At 40.2% G+C, this 18,984-nt stretch overlaps 1 non-coding gene across 1 annotated transcript; it reads left to right on the top strand.

Moving 5' to 3' along the window:
- Positions 1–1,322: 1,322 nt before the first annotated feature.
- On the top strand, positions 1,323–1,444 carry LOC114489291. The gene has a single exon (XR_003683857.1). It is a non-coding gene; the product is annotated as a small nucleolar RNA SNORA26 (small nucleolar RNA).
- The last annotated feature ends 17,540 nt before the right edge of the window (positions 1,445–18,984 follow it).

Raw genomic sequence — 18,984 nt, 5'->3', positions numbered from 1 at the left:
TCCAGAAGTTTCTTCCACTAACTCAATCCCTACTGGTTTTTGCAGCTAAAAGTTGTGGGGACTTACCTTTCTGACACTAGAACCCTGGGCTAGGGGTCCTGGTGTGAAGCTGGAATTCCTTGCTCCCAAGATATCCCTCCTGAATTTTTTTTTAAGATTTTATTTATTTATATTTAGAGAGGGGGGAAGGGAGGGAGAAAGAGGGAGAAAAACATCAATGTGTGGTTGCCCCTTACATGGCCCCCACCAGGGATCTGGCCTGTAAGCCAGGCATGTGCCCTGACTGGGAATCAAACCAGCAACGCTTTGGTTCACAGGATTGCACTCAATCCACTGAACTACACCAGCCAGGGCTCCCTCCTGAATTTTTATCCACCACACTTGGGGTGAGGCCAGCCTGTTCCGTGTCTGTTCCCCTCCTACCAGTCTCAATGAATGTAGTTTCTTTAATTCCGTAGTTGACAGGCTTCCATTCAATTCAATTTTTGTCGGTTCTGAGCAATGGTTTTTTTTATATTTTAGTTGTAATTTTGTTGTGGTTGTGCAAAGAGGTGAGCCATGTCTGCCTACACCGCAATCTTGACTGGAAGTCCCCAACTATATTTTTTTTATATAAAAGAAAAATTAAAGTGTCTAGCTTAGAAAACAACAACAACAACAAAAAATCAGGGGGGGTGGGCTGGAATGGGGGTAAAAGGCAGAATACGACTTGAACAACAATTTAAAAAATTATGGGCTAGGAGTGTTGGATCAGTGATATATTTAGATTGAAAAGACTGAAGAGAATTGACTATTTATATTAGCAGCTAGGTCTACATATCCACCAACAAGCATCATTCTTGATTTATTCCAGCTACTTACCTTTGATTCCCAAACAATTAGTAACATGAAACTGGTACCTGCTCTAGAATACCTCTGCCAGACAGCTTTTCTTTTACCCAAGGCCCTCTTCTCTAGAAGAAGCTGATTTCACAGCAAATTTGGGACTCAGCTTAGATCATTTTTAGAAGTAAACAAACTAAATATGTATGTAGGTTGGAAGTTTGGAAGGAACTCAGCCCAAGGAGATGAGCCGGCACCCTTGGGATCCCCTGAAGTAATTTGACCTATCTCTTGCTCCTGCAGTGGACCAAGGAGAGGACTCATGTAGGACCAGCATCTACCTCAAGGTTTCAGCTTCAGGACTATTGGCATTTTGGACCAGATACTTCTTTGTTGTGGGGACTGTCCTGTGTGATTGAGGATGTTAACAGGATCTCTGTCCTCTACCCACTAGATTCTCAGTCAAGACAATCAAAAAGTCCCTACACTCGCCCTTTCCTGTGCCCTTGTAGGGGTGACGCAGTGCCTTGGGAGGCTAACACTGAAGGGTAAAGTAAGTCTCCATAAAACCCAGAGACGAGATGATAAAACTCCTCCTTGGACCCTGTCTGGAGTCACAGCTGGAAAAAAAAAAGTCCCTACACAAATGTCCCCTGGGGTCCTCGGGTTGAGGAGCACTGCTGACTTGAGGGAGGGGCTCACACAACTCTGGCCTGGGCCCGTCGAATCTCAGCAGCGCCCATCCTCACTCCTCACCCTGTGCCTGGCTTCTTCCCTCACCCTTCCATCTGGGGCTGCCGTGCCTGCGTTAGAGGGGGTCCTCTGACTTCTCTCTACACGAAAGTGACACCTGGGGTGAAAATGGGAAGCAAAAATTTCTATCTCTCTGCTCTTGTCCCAAGGGGATCCCCCTGACTGGATAGGAATTTACATAATTGGTTAAAATAAGACAAAAGAAGGCATGCAGGACTCGCCTCTTAACTGTGACTGCTGTGAATCAAGACTGTGATCGTGGCCTTAAGCCCCTTTCTTACCTTGAGGGTGGGCTGGGAGAAATAAGTGACAGCGTACCATAGAAATCGGCCTTTTCTAGGGATCAAAGTACCAATCAAACTATACTGCAAGGCCACTGTAATCAAAACAGTCTAGTACTGGCATAAGAACAGACACATAGACCAATGGAATGGAATAGAAAGCCCAGAAATAAACCCATGTCTGTATGGTCAATTAACATTTGACGAAGGGTGCATGAGCATACAATGGAGGAAAAACAGTCTCTTCAATAAATGGTATTGGGAGAATGGGACTGGTACATGCAGAAAAAGAAAAAGAAATTAGGCCACCAACTTAACCATACACAAAAATAAACTCAAAATGGATAAAAGACTTAAATGTAAGTTGTGATACCATAAAAGTCCTAGTAGAAAACATAGGCAGTAAAATTTCAGATATCCCATGTAGCAGTATTTTTGCTGATATATCTCCTCAGGCAAGGGAAATAAAGGAAAAAATAAACAAATGGATCTATATCAAATTAAAAAGCTCTGCACAGCTATAGAAACCATCAAAATGAAAAGGGAACCAACTCTATGGGAAATACAGTATCATTGTATTTGCCAGTGATATCTCAAACAAGTGTTTGATCTCCAAAATATATAAAGAACTCACACAACACCAGGAAAACAAACAATCCCATTAAAAAATGGGCAAAGGACCTCAATAGACACTTCTCCAAGGAGAATATACAGAGGGCCCAGAGATGTATAAAAAAGTGCTCAACATTACTAATCATCAGAGAAATGCAACTTAAAACCACAATGAGGTTACCACCTCACACCAGTCAGAATGGCCATCATTAATAAACAAGTGCTGGCAAGGATGTGGTGAAAAGAGAACCCTAGTGCACCGTTGCAGTCTGGTGCAGTCACTGTGGAAAACAGTATGGCATTCCTACAAAAAATTAAAAATGGAACTGCCTTATGACCCAGCAATTCCACTGCTGGGAATATACCCTGAGAACCCTGCAACACCAATTCAAATGAACTTATGCACCCCATTGTTCATAGCAATGGTATGTACAATAGCCAAGTGTTGGAAACAGCCTAAGTGCCCATCAGTAGATGAACGGATAAAAATACTGTGGTACATTTTTCAACGGAATACTATACAGCAGAAAAAAGGAATCCCTACATTTTGTGATAGCATGGATGGACTTGGACACTGTTGTGCTAAGTGAAATAAGCCAGTCAGTGAAAGACAAACACCATATGATCTCATTTATAACTGGAATCTAATGAATGAAGTAAACTATTGAGCAAAATAGAACCAGAGACATGGAACCATGAAATAGACTGACAGCTGTAAGAGAACGAGAGGGACAGAAGGAATGAGGAGGGATTAGTCAAAGAACTTGTGTGAATGACCCATGGACATGGACAACAGAGTGGGGATTGACTGAGGGAGTGAGAGGTGGTCTGAGTGGAAGTGGGCAAAGGGAGAAAACAGGGACAACTCTAATAAACTAAAAAAAAATGCGTTTTCTGCAGTTTCCTCACTTCCCCTCCTGAGCCCTCACTCATTCTCTCTTGTGCCCATATTTAGACACCACAAGCCTGTGCTGTCATAGAAAGATAGAAACCAGATGGTTGCTAGGAGATTTGTTTAAACACACATACACACCCTAGAGCACAGTCCATGCTGAGTGAGAGGGATGAATTTTTCTTCTAAATTTCCTATTACCCTACCTCTTTTATTGTCCCCACATTTCCTGGTTCTCATTCCTGCTACCAGATGCCACTTTCCACAAACCAGTATTGTTCTTACATAGCTCCTTTGCCTCAGGAAGTCACAATTTAAGAACAGAATTACTTAACTTTTTTTTTTGAGCTTCAGTCCTTTCACCTGTAATGTGAGGGTAATTATAATACAAACATTATATGGCTTTTGTTAGAATTAAGTATCTGTAAAGAAACATCGTGGTTGGCAAAATAGATGCTCAATAAATGAAATTTGTTCTTATGCTAAAATGACATCCTGCCCTTGGGGCACCTGAGAACCAACCACTAGTGTCTCTGGAAAATTTGGCTTGTGCTTCCTGCCTGATAGTAGGGAAAAACAATTGTGGGAGTGTCCCTCGTCCTGTGGAGTGACGGAAGAGCAGAATTGTAGGGGGAGGGATACTGCTTTGTTTTTAGTCTTTGTTGTACTTAGCAGGCAGGCTGTTTCAGGGGAAAAAAATCTGGGCATATGATCTCTTTCTTTCAGCAATTTGATATGAAAAGCACAGGAAAAGAAGACCTAAGACAAAATCATCCTTGTCTGGCTAAAAGGGAAGAGTACAAAGGAGACAGAATGTTCTCTGGGCCCTTGGCTGTGTCCCTGTAACAGGCTGGGCCTTGTTCCTACTATAGATTCTGTGTATGACATCTATTGAATTTTTTGGAAAAAAATAAACTAAAAAATTAGTTTTGTTTATTTTCTAAAATTGGTTTAGGTGTTTTCTAATACTAGATAGGGGATAGGTAGTTCCACGCCCGGAAATAGGTTAAGATCTCTCTTCTTCGGCTTGAGTGTGGTGCAGAGCTGTGTTCCCGCAGGAGGTCCCAACTCCTTCCAACACACTCAGTAAGCAGAGAAAAAAATTGTGCTCCTTGCATTTTCACCTCTGTTCTATCTCAGAATAGATAGTACTACCCTGTTTTTTACAGGAAAAAAAAAACAGGTTTGATTGAAAAAAGACTGGAGAGAGAAAATACTAAAGGGAGAATTGTGGTTTCATCTGGAGGGAGTTAGGAGAGTAGAGGAAGTAGTAATCAAAGGAAATTTAATCTCATCTCTAATGTTTTGCTTTTATGTAAGGAGAATATTTATACATCAATTGTATAATTAACAATTAAAATTTGAATTGCAAGGTAAGACTATTCTACAAAATTTCAGTGAAGTCCAGAAAAGGTAATTTATGTAAGATCACTTGGTAATTCACAGACTCCAAAGTCTATGGCTACTTCACCAAACCACAGTGCCCTGTACACTCTCATGAAGAACTAGGTTTGGAGCCAAGAGGGAGCCCTGAGCACTCCCTCTCATAAACAGTGGAATCACTGTAGTGGTACCTAGGCATTGTCTGGGCTTTTTAATTTTCATTTACTTTTTAATCCCTTCAGGGAGGCATGGCCAGATTATATCAGACCAGCTTGATGACTGTCCCATGACTTGACCTGGGAAGTATGACTAAGTCACATAGACTCTAGGTAGGGACTGGGGAAGGGTGTATATCAGCAAAATTAATAAAGAGGATGTTTTATACTTAACAAGATTTTAAATTAGATATTTCAGTTGGAGTATGAAATTCCAAAGGGAGATATCAGACAGAAATGTAAAAGTTGAAAGAGCCAGTTCTCTGATTCTTCAACCCCCCGCATCCATTTCAGAAGTACAGAAAGTGCAGATAGGGTTTACAAGAGAGATTTCTTGGAGAGAGGTACAACCACGTCATCGTGAGCTTCATCCAGTCTAAGAAGAGGTGAGGAGTGCTTCCCTCCTTCTGCTCCTCAACAGAAGGATCAGTTGGTTTGGGCCAGCTATGGTTCCAGTCTGCCAGATCCTCCGTGTCTGCACTTCTTCCCCTGAACATCTCAAGGCACTTAGACTCCCCAGGCAATGATCTCAAGACACTTTTCCCACACCCTCAGTTGCCTCTGTCTTCTGTTCTTTGGTTCCAACTACCTCACCCTTCCCCAGTTGCAGATTAATCTAATCTCTGTATGACAGCCCTACACCTTAGACTTTCTCACTACTCACCCTACTGACTCATTAAAACTGACGCTAGCTAAAACCTAGAAGTGTAATTTTGGGGATAAGATAGGATTGTTTTCATTGTATAAATAATATACAAATAAAAGATATAAATAATAGAGATGAAAACCTTCATTCAAAAAAAACTACAGATATGGCCAGAGCCTTCTTGGACCATTACCCCAAATCCTGGTCCTTTTCCCCCAGAGATACACGCTGGTTCATTTTGGTTATATATCCTTTTAGACTTTTGTATATGTAAATATTTACACGAATATACGTTTACATATAGGAATATGTAGTTGTATGGGATTTTAAAAACATGTTATCGCCCTGGCTGGCGTAGCTCAGTGGATTGAGCGCAGGCTGCAAACCAAAGTGTCACAGGTTCAATTCCCAGTCAGGATACATGCCTGGGTTGCAGGCCATGACTCCCAGCAACTGCACATTGATGTTTCTCTCTTTCTCCCTCCCTTCCCTCTCTAAAAATAAATAAATAAAATCTTTAAAAAACAGTTCTCTGAAACATGTTAAGTGAAAAGATATAGAATAATACAAACTATTTGATACCATGTTTTTTAAAGATTTTATTTATTTATTTTTAGAGAGGGAAGGGAGGGAGAAAGAGGGAGAGAAACATCAATGTGTGGCTGCCTCTTGCACACCCACAACTGGGGGACCTGGCCCGCAATCGAGGTATGTGCCCTGACTGGGAATCAAATCTACAAACCTTTGGTTCACAGGCGGGCACTCAACCCACTGAGCCACACCAGCCAGGGCTCAGTGAACTTTTTGTATCAGTACATGTAAAGCTGTCTCACTCTTTCTATAACCACTATATAGTGTCCCATAGTATGGATGTATCACATTTTATCTAACCATTCTGTTGTTGGACATATATATTGTTTCTAATTTTTTGCTGTTACAATGTTTCATTGAAAAGTTTTATACCTCTAGTGCTATATGAGAGTAACTCTTTGGGATAAATACGGAGAGATTAAATTCCTGGGTCATGGGGTATATGCATTTAAAATGTTAATACATACTTAAAAATTGCCCTAAAATTATTTATATTCTCACCAACCTTGTGAGAATACCCTAGCCATTTCCCCATGCCTTTGCTAATACTTGGTATTAGCAGTCTTTAAAATTTTTGCCAATATGAAGGATGAGCAAAAGTTAACTCAAACAAAACACAAATACCTACACCTGTGTGTGTGTGTGTGTGTGTGTGTGTGTGTAGGTATAAGTGTGTATGGGTATATGTACATGCTATTTACATATCCTCTATGTTAACTGTCCATATTTCTGTTGGGTCTCCTAAGTAATTTTCAAAACATATTATGCCATATACCCTATGTTTATATATATATTTAACATATTTAACCTGTTTAAACTAAATCTTGTTAGATTTGGTCTAGCCTGCCAGATCTCTGCATTCTCATACTGCTTTCCAAAATATTCATGGTCCCTCCCATACTCTTAATATATTCAAATATGATCATCATTTCTTTTTTAAAAATATTTTTATTTAAGCCCTGGCTGGTGTAGCTCAGTGGATTGAGCGCGGACTGGGAACCAAAGTGTCCCAGGTTCGGTTCCCAGCCAGGGTACATTCCTGGGTTGCAGGCCATAACCCCCAGCGGCCGCACGTTGATGTTTCTCTCTCTCTCGCCCCCTCCCTCCCTCCCTCCCTCCCTTCCGTCTCTAAAAATAAATAAAATCTTTTTTAAAAAATAAAATAAAAATATTTTATTTTATTTTATTTTTTTTTTTAGAGAGAGAGAGAGGGGAAGGGAGGGAGAAAGAGGAAGAGAAACATCTATGGAAAAGAAAAACACTGATGGCTGCCTCTCACACATGCCCATCCGGGGCACCGAACCCACAACCGTATCATGTGCCCTGACGAGGGAATCGAACCAGTGACCTTTGGCTTTGCAGGATAAGGCACCACCAAGTGAGCCACACTGGTCAGGACTGTCATCATTTCTTAACTAAACTATTTGTACAAAAGTTGGATAGGACAGCACTCAGGTCAGAGCCTGGTGGTATGTACTAGAAACCTCTAATTTGTTTTTGGTTTTGTTTTTTTTTAATTTATTTTTAGAGAGGGGAAGGGAGGGCGAAAGAGTGGGAGAGAAACATTGATGTGAGAGAGAAACGTCCATCCGGTTGCCTCTCACACACACCACGTCAGTTGCTGGCTACTGTGTTACTGGAAGAGCATTAATTACCAGTCAGAACGGGTACCCGTGTGTGGTTTCCAGCCTTCCCTTGGAAGAACTCACAGGGAGCCAGATGCCTTGTGAATTTCCCACAGCTGCTCTCCGCAGGCACCTCTCTCTAGTTCCAGCCTCTGCTTTTGTAGACCACCTTGCATTCTCACACAAAAGGAAAATAGACAAGTGCCATGTTCCCCAGCATTCCTCCTTTTGAGCTCTAAACTAACTGAGGGCACCCCATCCGTATCTCCCGGCCTGGCTGAAGAAGAGGGTCCCTGGACAGAGGCTTTAACTTGAGCCTCTGCCCTCCCTCCCATCTGTCTCTCCTGGAATACTGTACTCTCAATGGTCTCTTCTCTGTCCTTTATAATTTCTTTCATGTCAGAAAGTAATTCTCCTTAACCTGCAGATACATTTGAATTTGTCATTCTAAAATTCTTTTTCCTTTTTCTTTAATCCAGTCATCCTGTGCTTTTTCGTCACTCTCCCATTTACTTTTTAATCAGTGAAATTCAGCTTCTGTCCTGTTAATTTATGAAATCTATTCTCAAAACAACGTAATTGACAAATACAATGACCAGTTTTCAGTCATTACCTCAATTTTTTTCTACCTCAATGCCTTTCTGGCAATTCCTAACTTTTCCCCACCTTCATACAGTCAATAAATACTTATTGATCACTTTCTGTGTACTAGGCACAGGGCTGGGTTCTGGGAAAAGAGCAGTGACAACCGAAACCAAGCCTTTGCTTTCATGGAACTCACAGTGTGGGGCGTGGGGGGACAGACACCCAACAGTATACGACATCCGGCAACATAACGCTCCACTATGAAACAGCAGCTCAAACACAACAAGCAAAAGTATGAGTCCAAAAACATAAGGCTGAAGTTGGTGGCTGCTGTAGAGGCATCTGCCAATCCCCAGTGACAGTCAGAGTTTCTATCTGAATGGTCTCTCAGCGGGCAGTAGACAAAGCCTAGGGCTTGTGCTAAAAGAGCGGCTGGATCGGAATCCCCCTGAGGACTCCACTCTCAGTGAAAGAGTAAACCAGAAATACCCACCCCGAGAAGAGAGACAGCAAGAAAATGTCCCTATCTCAATCTTGGTTCTGAGTCAGAGGAAAAAAATTTCCCCTGGGAATTTACAGCCTAGTTCTCTCAGGGGGTTATAGCCTAAATTCTCACTTCCTAAATAAAAACTTCAAGCCCAGAATTTAAAGTAGTCACAGGTTGGAACTATCTCCAGGCTCTTGAGGGAAACCAACACAAGTCTTCCCTGGACAAAGGCATCTCAAATCCAGACCTCAAAAATTCCCTAGAGCTAAAGTTCCTTCAAATAGGAGTTCACAAATAAAAACTCCAAAAACACAACACAACAGCAAATAAGGCACTGTGAATGAGCAGAAATTATAAATAGTTTAAGTCCACAGGGACTTTGAGTATTGGAATTATGATAGAGCATATAAATAAGTATGTTTAATACATTTAAAGGGAAAAAAGTAATAAAAGTATGAGTAAAGAAACAAAAAATGACAAGGCAGTTTTTTAAAAGGTACTATCAAATTCAAAATTTAGGATATGATAAAGAATTTAAATTATTAAAACACACACAATAAAATTGTTATATATCCTGTGAAGGAAAATGAAGGATGTCATGAAAACAACAATGTTAGGGACTGAATTGTGTTCTGCCCAAAATGCATATGTTGAAGACCTACTACTCCCCAGGCCTCAGAGTATGGCTGTAATTTGGAGGGTCTTTAAAGAGATAATTAAAATTAAGTGAGGCCATGATGGGGGGCCCTAGTCCAGTATAACTAGCATCAACATAAGAAATGTCCAAACCGCCCTGGCTGGTGTAGCTCAGTGGATTGAGCACAGGCTGCAAACCAAAGCATCACAGGTTCGATTCCCAGTCAGGGCACATGCTTGGGTTACAGGCCACGGCCCCCAGCAACTGCACATTGATGCTTCCCTATCTCTCTCTTTCTCCCTCCCTTCCCTCTCTAAAAATAAATAAATAAAAGCTTAAAAAAAAAGAAATGTCCAAACCTGTAAGAATCTCTATGAGTTTAGTTGAGGCAAACTGACGACAATTGCTGGGATGCAAAATCTCAAAGAATTGAGAAAATGTTCCAGAAAATGGCAGGTTTACCACTGTATCTTATACATCAGAATCAAAGGGGAAGATGTGGGGTAGGGGGTGTTACATGAAATTCATTGGTGATAGATTAGAGAGGCAGGAGAAATCAGAGGGGGGAATCTCTAGGATTGGATAAAAGATAAAAGGAATAGACACATACTTTTGTGTAGGTGAGTATAGGACAGTTAACAATTAACGTGGTAACAATAACAATGAAGGACTCTGTGGGCTCCTCCTCTGGTGGGAATTTGTGCCCTGAGGGGTATAGGAAAAGGAAATTACCCTGACATTCCAAATGTTTGTAATCATAGATACAAAAAGACAATAGGCTCAATTACGGTAAAGATTGACCTTTGTCAGGAAAGATACCAGCCCAGCCCTGGCCGGGTGGCTCAGTTTGGTTAGAGCATCCATACACCAAAAGATTGTGGGTTTGATTCCTGGTCTGGGCACACACGTAGGTTGTGGATTCGATCCCCAGGCTGGATGCTTGATCCCTGGTTGGGTTGCCTGTAGGAGGTAGCGACTGATCTCTCTATCCTCAGGTAATGATTTTTTTTTTTTTTTAAGAAAGATACTAACCTAGGACATGACTACCTGCCACAACTCACTTTAAGCTAGAAAATTTTAATTTCAGACCATCCTATGTGGTTACTTTAGGTCTCTGAGTTTCTAAGGCCTGCCAGCCAGGCCTCCCCTGAGCTTGTCAGGTTTAGTGTGTGGCCCCTGTGTCATCCACACTGGTGTCCTTGTAAAAGCATATAAGGATACAAATGTGCACATAGGAAAGACCATGTGAAGACAGGACAAGAGAGCCATCTACAACAAGGAGTGCTACTTCAGAAATAACAACCCTGCCTACACCTTCATCTCAGGACTCCTAACCTCCAGAACTGAGAGAAAATTAGCTACTGTTGGTTAAGCCACCCAGTCCGTAATACTTTGTTATGGCAGTCCTAACAAACGAATACATTAGAGCATTTATCTCTGATTCTTCTTTGATGATGGCTCTCTTCTTGGCTACCCTTAAGTATTAGTATTCCTCAGAGTTCATATGGTCCTCCTCTCTTCCTCTCTATAGTCTCCCTGGATGAGAAAGGGCTGTAAAAGCCCTTTGAGACCCGAATTCAAATGCTAGCCACCATTTAAAAGTTGACTGTAGATAAGTTTCTGAATCTATGTTTAACTTTTATTTTCTGTAAAAATGGGGATAATGATATAATCTTTATCTCACAGAATTGTTGGGAGGAATATAATGATGACGATGATGACAGTTACCATTTTACCCTCATTATTCATTTAATTTTCATAATCTGCCAGGTAGCTTATTTTACAGATGTGGAAACAGACCAGAGGTTAAATTACTTCACCAGAGTCATGAGGTAGTAAGGGACAGAAGCAGATTCAAATCCAAATCTGACATCAAAGCCTCTGCTCTTTGCAAATATAGCTAAATTTTAATGTAAAGTAGAAAGGAATTTCCATTCCTTTCCACTGAATTTTCTATTTCACCAGGAGAGAGCATCAGCAAAGACAGGAACTTTCTCTGCGCGAATGTTAAGAGCAGTTAAAGTCCCAAAGGAATAGTCCCCACTCCCCCACATGTGTGGTTTCCCTTTCAGAGAAAATTGAGGCCATCAGTTATGAGTCCCCTACCCACACATATTTACCAAAGTGCCTGGCATATAATAGACACACAATACATATTATTTTTTATGCTTCAATCTTGATAACTCCTGAAACAATATTTGTATCCCTGACCGTGCCTGTAACCTCAAGCCTGCATTTCTGACTACCTCTTAGATTTCCAGCCTACAAGTCTCATAGGCATTTCAGGCTCAATACATATCATTCTCCCCAACATTCTTTTTTCTTTTTAAGATTTTATTTATTTTCAGAGAGAGAAGGAGAGAGGGAAAAGGAGAGGGAGAGAGAAACATTGATGCAAGAGAGAAACATCAGTGGGCTGCCTCTCACATGCCCCCAACCAGGGACCAGGCCCACAACCCAAGCTTGTGCTCTGACTGGGAATCGAACGAACCAGGAGCCTTTCGGTTCACAGACCAGCACTCAGTCCACTGAGCTGCACCAGCCTGGGCATCCCCAATATTCTTGTCTTCTAAACATATACCCTTATCTCATTAAGAGTATCACTAGTTACCCAGTCTCCCATTATGGACATCTTGAAGTCATCATCTTAGATTTGTTTCTTATATCACACATCCATTTGGTATTGGATCCTGCTGATTCTGCCTTGAGAAATGTTTCTTTTTTCTTTTTTTTTAAAGATTTTATTTATTTTTTTATTTTTAGAGAGGGAAGGAAAGGAGAAAGAGAGAGAGAGAGAGAGAGAGAACATCAATGTGCGCTTGCTGGGGGCCATGGCCTGCAACCCAGGCATGTGCCCTGACTGGGAATCAAACCTACGATGCCTGGTTCGCAGCCCACGCTCAATCCACAGAGCTACGTCAGCCAGGGCTGAGAAATGTTTCTTAAATCTAAGCCATTTCCCCCTTTCCCATTCTGTATACATTCATTCAAATCTTTGTCAAATCTTTCCCAGACAATTGCAACAACCCCCTAGATTTCCAGGAACCAGCTTCTCCCACATCTTGCATACTGCTCTCAGACTTGGATTACTAAACTATAAAATTCAGTCATGCCATGCCCTGCTTACAGTGCTGTCAAAGGCACTCAAGGCACTTCACAATCAATCTGGCACCAAACCGTCTGCTCAATCTTAGCTCCTGCCTTGACTGGTGTAGCTCAGTTGGTTGAGCGTTGTCCTGCAAAGTTAAAGGTCACTGATTCAATTCCCAGCCTGGGCACGTGCCTGGGTTGCAGCTTCTGTCCCCAATTGGAGTATATATGAGAGGCAGCTGATAGATGTTTTTTTTTCCCTCCCTTCTCCTCTCTCTAAAAATAAATAAAAATCTTTTTACAAAATCTTAGCTCCTGCCATTCACTCTCCTATGCTTCTACTGCATATTAATAGCTACTGTTTGTTTGCCAGATCCTGTGATAAATTATATATATATATATATATATATATATATATATATATATATATAATCTCACAGACCAGTAAGCAGTTCTTGAAGTCTGGTTTTAGGATCCCTTTGTATTCTTAAAAATTACTGAGAACCCCAAACAGTTCATGTTTATGTGGGTTATATCTACCAATATTTACTAAATTAGAAATCAAAACTGATAAACCTTTATTTTTTAAAAAGATTTTATGTATTTATTTTAGAGAGGGGGAAGATGGGAGAAGAAGAGGGAGAGAAACATCAATGTGTGGTTGACTTTCATGAGCCTCTTGTTGGGGACCCGGCCTGCAACCCAGGCATGTGACCTGACTGGGAATTGAACCAGTGACCCTTTCGTTCTCAAGCTGGCACTCAATTCACTGAGCCACACCAGCCAAGGCAAAAATTGATAAACTTTTAAAATATTAATTCATTTAAAAACAGTAACAGGGAGCACGGACTATAAACTAAAGGGTTGACAGTTCGGTTCCCAGTCAGGGCACATGCCTGGGTCGTGGGCCAGGTCTTCAGTGGGGGCCAAGTGAGAGGCAACCACATGTGATGTTTCTCTTCCTCTGTTTCTCCCTCCTTTCCCCTCTCTCTAAAAATAAATAAATACAATCTTAAAGACAAAAAGCAATAATAGAGATCATTTGAGATCTTTGCAGCATGTCATTAGTTTGGTTCAAATATATTTTTATAAAAATTCTCTTAACTAGTGAACCAATTGCAGGTTAGTATAAATGATATTTTCTCTTTTTTTAAGATTTTATTTATTTATTTTTAGAAAAGGGGGAAGGGAAGGAGAAAGAGAAGAGAGAGAAACATCAGTTGGCTGCCTCTAGCATGCTCCCAGCTGGCAACCTGGCCGGCAACCTGGCCTGCAACCCAGGCATGTGTCCTGACCAAGAATCGAACCAGTGACCTTGCGGCATTCAAGTCAGCACTCAATCCACTGAGTCACACCAGCCAAACATATAAATGACATTTTCAAAAGAAAAAATAATGAGAAAAGCATCATCGTTTCATACTTTTGCAAATATTTTAATACCTGATTTAATTAAAATAGTTTGATTTTCTTATCTGTTTATGCCTTTTTATCTGTTTTGACTGAAGTATTTGGAGAAATCTGTCCTCATACAAATAAGTGAAAAAAGAAGAGATGTTTTAATTCCCCTTTTCAGATAATTTTGGATATTCTTCTTTGACAGTACACCAAACCATGACAAGTGGTAGTTTTTTCAAGGATAATTGAATGTGGTATTTGAAACCATATCAGTGAACTTTCTGTATTGTTACATTAAAACCCATTGGTCTGTCTTGCAATTTGAATGGATCTTCTACCCAAGCATGATTTTGGTCATTTGGAAAATATTGGTTCACTCAGTAACGCAGATATTCCAAATGTTAATATATCCCATTATCCAGCATAAAAAATACTCGCATTCATTCAAGTCACAACCAATCCCATTAGCAAAATCTTTCAGTGTTGAGAAGCTGCCAGCTCACTGTAGTAAATACAAGTTTTCCAAAAATATAATTTTCACTTGAAATCTCAAATGTTACCATTGGCAACAAATACTATAAGTCGTTTTCCTTTAAGTGACAGGCCCACTTTGTTTATTTTTGAGAAAATGCCAAATACATCTAAATAATCAGACTTTGACTGTTGGTCATTCTGTCAAGTTAAAATAGTAATTCATTTTAAAACACACAGCGAATTCAGCTCACAATTAAAATACTTGCACAAATGCTTTTCCTGGAGACAACGATCATACTTCGATATAAAACAAAAGTGCTTTATGTGTACATACCATTTTGTCAAACAGAATATTAAAAGCCATGCACTCAAGAATTGAGGTTTAATAAAATGAACAATTTTTATTGTTTCATCAAGGTCATTCTTAAGTGAAACTGGCCCTTTTAAAAATTGCAAGTGTGTGGCAGTAATGAATACAATGACTACTGATACAGTTTGGTGCCATTGCCTTGATATATGCTAAGGTATCAGCAGTTGTATTCCCATTGCTTTTGCATGATCAGTGAAAAAGGCAAGTAACATCTAGTATTATGAAAATACTTTTGACCTCATGGACCCCCAAAAAAGGTTTTGGCGATTCTAGGAGTCTTTGTACCACATTTAGAAAACTGCTGTCTTAGGTCCTTACAACTTCATGAGGTAGGAATACTCTCAATTTATAGGTCAGCAAACATACTCAGAAACTAAATCATATGCCCAAAGTCACTGAATTGGTAAGTGGTAGGGCTGGGTTGATTTGATTTGAAAACTGGAATGTCATATAGCCCCTCTCTACTGTATATTTTACCACCCGTGTTTCCTTGAATACACCATACTGTTTTGGCCCTGCACTTTTCCATATGCTATTCTCTCTGCTTCGAATGTTTTGCCCTGGTGAACACTCAAACACACTTTAAGACCCACTTCAAAATTACTTTCTCCCGAGGCAGAATTAATTGTTCCCTCCTCTGTGCTTAAGTATTTTGCTCATAAGTCTAATTTTGGCACCAAACATGTTGTTTTCATTATCATGTCATTATATTGTTAATTTTTTCCTGTATGGTTACTGCTTTTCATATGGTTTAATAATTCTTTCCTACCCTGAGTTCATAACATACTCTTCTGTATATAGTCTTTAATTTTTAATCCATCTGGAATTTATTTTTTATATATGGTATGAGGTAGAGATCCAGTTGTATTTTTTTCATATAAATATTCATTTATCCTAGCTCCATGTATTATTGAGCAATCCATCTTTCCCTACCAGTCTGCAATGCAGTTTTTGTTATCAAGTTGCCAGATACATATGAGTCTATTTGTGGGCTCTGGATTCTGTTATATTGATCCATTTGTCTATCCCTGCTAATATCACAATGTATTTTTTTTCTATAGGCTTTTAAGTTATAATGTTCAGCATGGCTAATACCTTCATTGTTGTTCTTTTTTATTTTCTTCTTCTTTCTCTTTCAAGAGTGTTTTGATTAGGCTTGGGCTTTTGATCTTCAGTGTATGTTTTAGAATCTCAACTTATCCAGTTCTTTATTTGGAACTATATTCAACCTATAACATCAGTTTGAAGGAAAACTGACATTTTTACAATTCTGAGTCTTTCTATATGTGAGCATGGTTTATGTCTCTGTTTGAGTTTTCTTTAATGTATTTCAATAGTTTTATAATTTTCTCCATATACTTTTGCTCATAGTGGTAGAGATTGTTGATTGTGCTTCCTTCTACGGTAACAGAATCTGCAATTTTTAGCTGGGCACACAGGCACTCATAATAAAGACATTTTGTAGCCTCCCTTGTAGCTAGGAGAACATGTAACTAATTTCTATTTAACAGGATATTAACAAAAGTGGTATGCAACTTATGGGAAATGTCATTGAAGGAAGTTAGGTACCCTTTGCCTTCCCTTTTCTCCTTCCTCTCATTGGAACACAGATAACATGGGTGAAGTTAGCCATCTCGGACCATGTATGAGGGTAGCAGAACCACATAATAGAAGGAATATGAGTTCCTGATCATTATGGAACTACCATGCCAATTCTGGGTTCTGTCAGAAAGGAAGAAGAATGAATACTGGATAAGGCAGTTAGCAGTGTCTCACACCTGCTGAGAGGCTACTGAACCCTAGTTATATACTAGTGTTACTCATGAAAATTAGGGCCTGAAATTATGATCTTGTAGGCAGAGACGATAATTATGGTGTTGTCATGGTAGGGTAGGAAGATACTGTTGCTGGAGGCACCACATGAAAGAATATGGGATGCAGTAAGAAGTGTAGGAAATGGCCAAGAAGTTCAATTAATAATTTTGACACAAAAACATGAAATCAACTTTTTAGTGTGTCATCAAGAATAATCTTTAGCCCTGACTGGTGTGACTCAGTGGATTGGGCATCATCCTGCAAACCGAAAGGTAGCCAATTCAATTCCCAGTCAGAGCATATGCCTGGGTTACAGGCCAGGTCCCTGGTTGCAAATGTGCGAGAAGCAACTGATGGAAGTTTCTCTCCCTCTTTCTCCCTCCCTTACCCTCTCTCTAAAAATAAATAAATAAAATCATTTTTAAAAAGAATAATCTTTAGAGATTATTTATGATCACAGAGGGGTGGGAGTTGTTTAGGCACATTTAGAAACAAGGCAAAATGATGACTGTGTGATCTTTCAATGTCATGCTAGAGCATTTTAAAGTCAAGTCAGCCTAAGGGTCACAAGATTACCTTGGAGCTATAATTTTGTTTGATTAGCACCCAGAAGTTTTACAGCCCTCAAAAGTTAGAGGGTAATGAGTAGAACTAGTAAAATAGAGTGATTTTTTTCTAGTCTACTAAAGATAACCCCCAAAGTATAGTTTATTGCCCTATAAGACATTAACTGCTTTTGTACCTAATTTAGCATCCTTCTTCAGCATTTCTTCCCCTATTGACTACATAAGTTCCAATTTCTCATATCTTCATTGAACAAGCTTTGTCATCATTGAGGTAAATAAAATTTTGATATGTGGGGGACAAAAGAAAGAGTAGGGTATGAAGAGGCCTTAGGAAAAAAGCTTAAAGGCAAAAGATTAGCCTCAGAAGAGAACAGTGTGCCCCATTAGTTCTAGAAATTTCTATCAACAGAGTGGAAAGCCTCCCCAAACTGGAATTATGTATAGAACCTTAATACACTGCCCCCCCCCACATACAACCTCTACTCTACCAGGTTGAGGAATAAGAGTTGAATAATTAATATGGATGTCTGTTTTATGATAATGTCACACACTGTTCTTGTCCTCCTCTTAGTCATCAAGCCTCCTCTTAGTCACCCTGCCTCCACAGTATCTCTCCAAGTTATTGTTTCCATTTCCACTACCACCACCCAAGTACAGATCACCACTAATTCTTCATTAAAGAAATTCATTAATTTCATTTCTTTATTTATAGCAATATGATATTGCTATTCCTAATTTCATTTCTTTATTTTTGAACCTTTTGTGGTGGGCAGTTAGGAGCAGAGCAAGGACCATAGGCCAGGTACAGAAGGTCACTAGGGCAGAAAGCCCTGGGCACCTAGCAACAGGCAACTGGGAAAACAAGGACCTTGTCCCCCAGGGTAATCTTGCCTGTCCTAGCATATTGCTGGTCATACCGGTTTTGACTGACCTTTCCTGTTGTTGGTCATGCAGTTCAGACCCTGCCCTGGCATGTTGCTTGTCATGGGGGCTAGACCCCCTTAGAAGGGGAACGAACGAGGGGCCAAAGAATAGCTCTTAAGCATTAAGCCCCCAGGACAATGAGGTTCTGATCCACATCAAATAGTCTAGGCATCAGTTATGTTTGAGCTCCAGGCCCAGAAAAGTAGCAAACCAGACAAGGGACTGACCTCAGGACCAGCAGCACTAATGACCCCTGCCCTGGCATCAGCCAATCAGTGCAAGGTATCCAATCAGTGGATACCTTGCTCTCGAATTTTAGCTATTATTATTTTTAAAGATGTTTTGACGAAAAGAGATTGCTTCAATTAATGTTAACTCACATATATGGCATATAATTGGACTCTTGCTTGTCCTCAAGAGATTTACCCCTAGAGTCAAACGTACCTTATTACCAGTACAAAAAAAAAGTCAAGAGTCTCAAGTGGTGCCAATCGAGTAAGATTTATATGTAAATAGCACCAGATGCTCTGGCAATAAGGTGGGGAATAGGCAAAAGCTAGTAAGCAGAGAAGTATAAAGTTTAGCGGGGAGAGACAATTTCATTTAGTCAAACGTACACTTACACGATTCTATAAAGCAGTCCGTGGAGCTTTCCCACTTCCAAGCATTGTTAGAATGAGAGAGCTGCCAATATGTAAAATAACCCCAGGTGCCCCACAGTGCCCTCAGCTACCCATGCTACCTAAGACTGTTGAGCCCCACCCGAGGCAGCACTGCCTCATCCCTTCCCCAATCTGAGGGGTTCCCCGGATAAGTCTTTG

This window comes from Phyllostomus discolor, chromosome 14 (genome assembly GCF_004126475.2).
Source record: "Phyllostomus discolor isolate MPI-MPIP mPhyDis1 chromosome 14, mPhyDis1.pri.v3, whole genome shotgun sequence".
Lineage (NCBI taxonomy): Eukaryota > Metazoa > Chordata > Mammalia > Chiroptera > Phyllostomidae > Phyllostomus > Phyllostomus discolor.
The sequence above is the reverse complement of the archived record's forward strand: the minus strand, read 5'-3'. Positions and strand labels throughout refer to the sequence as shown.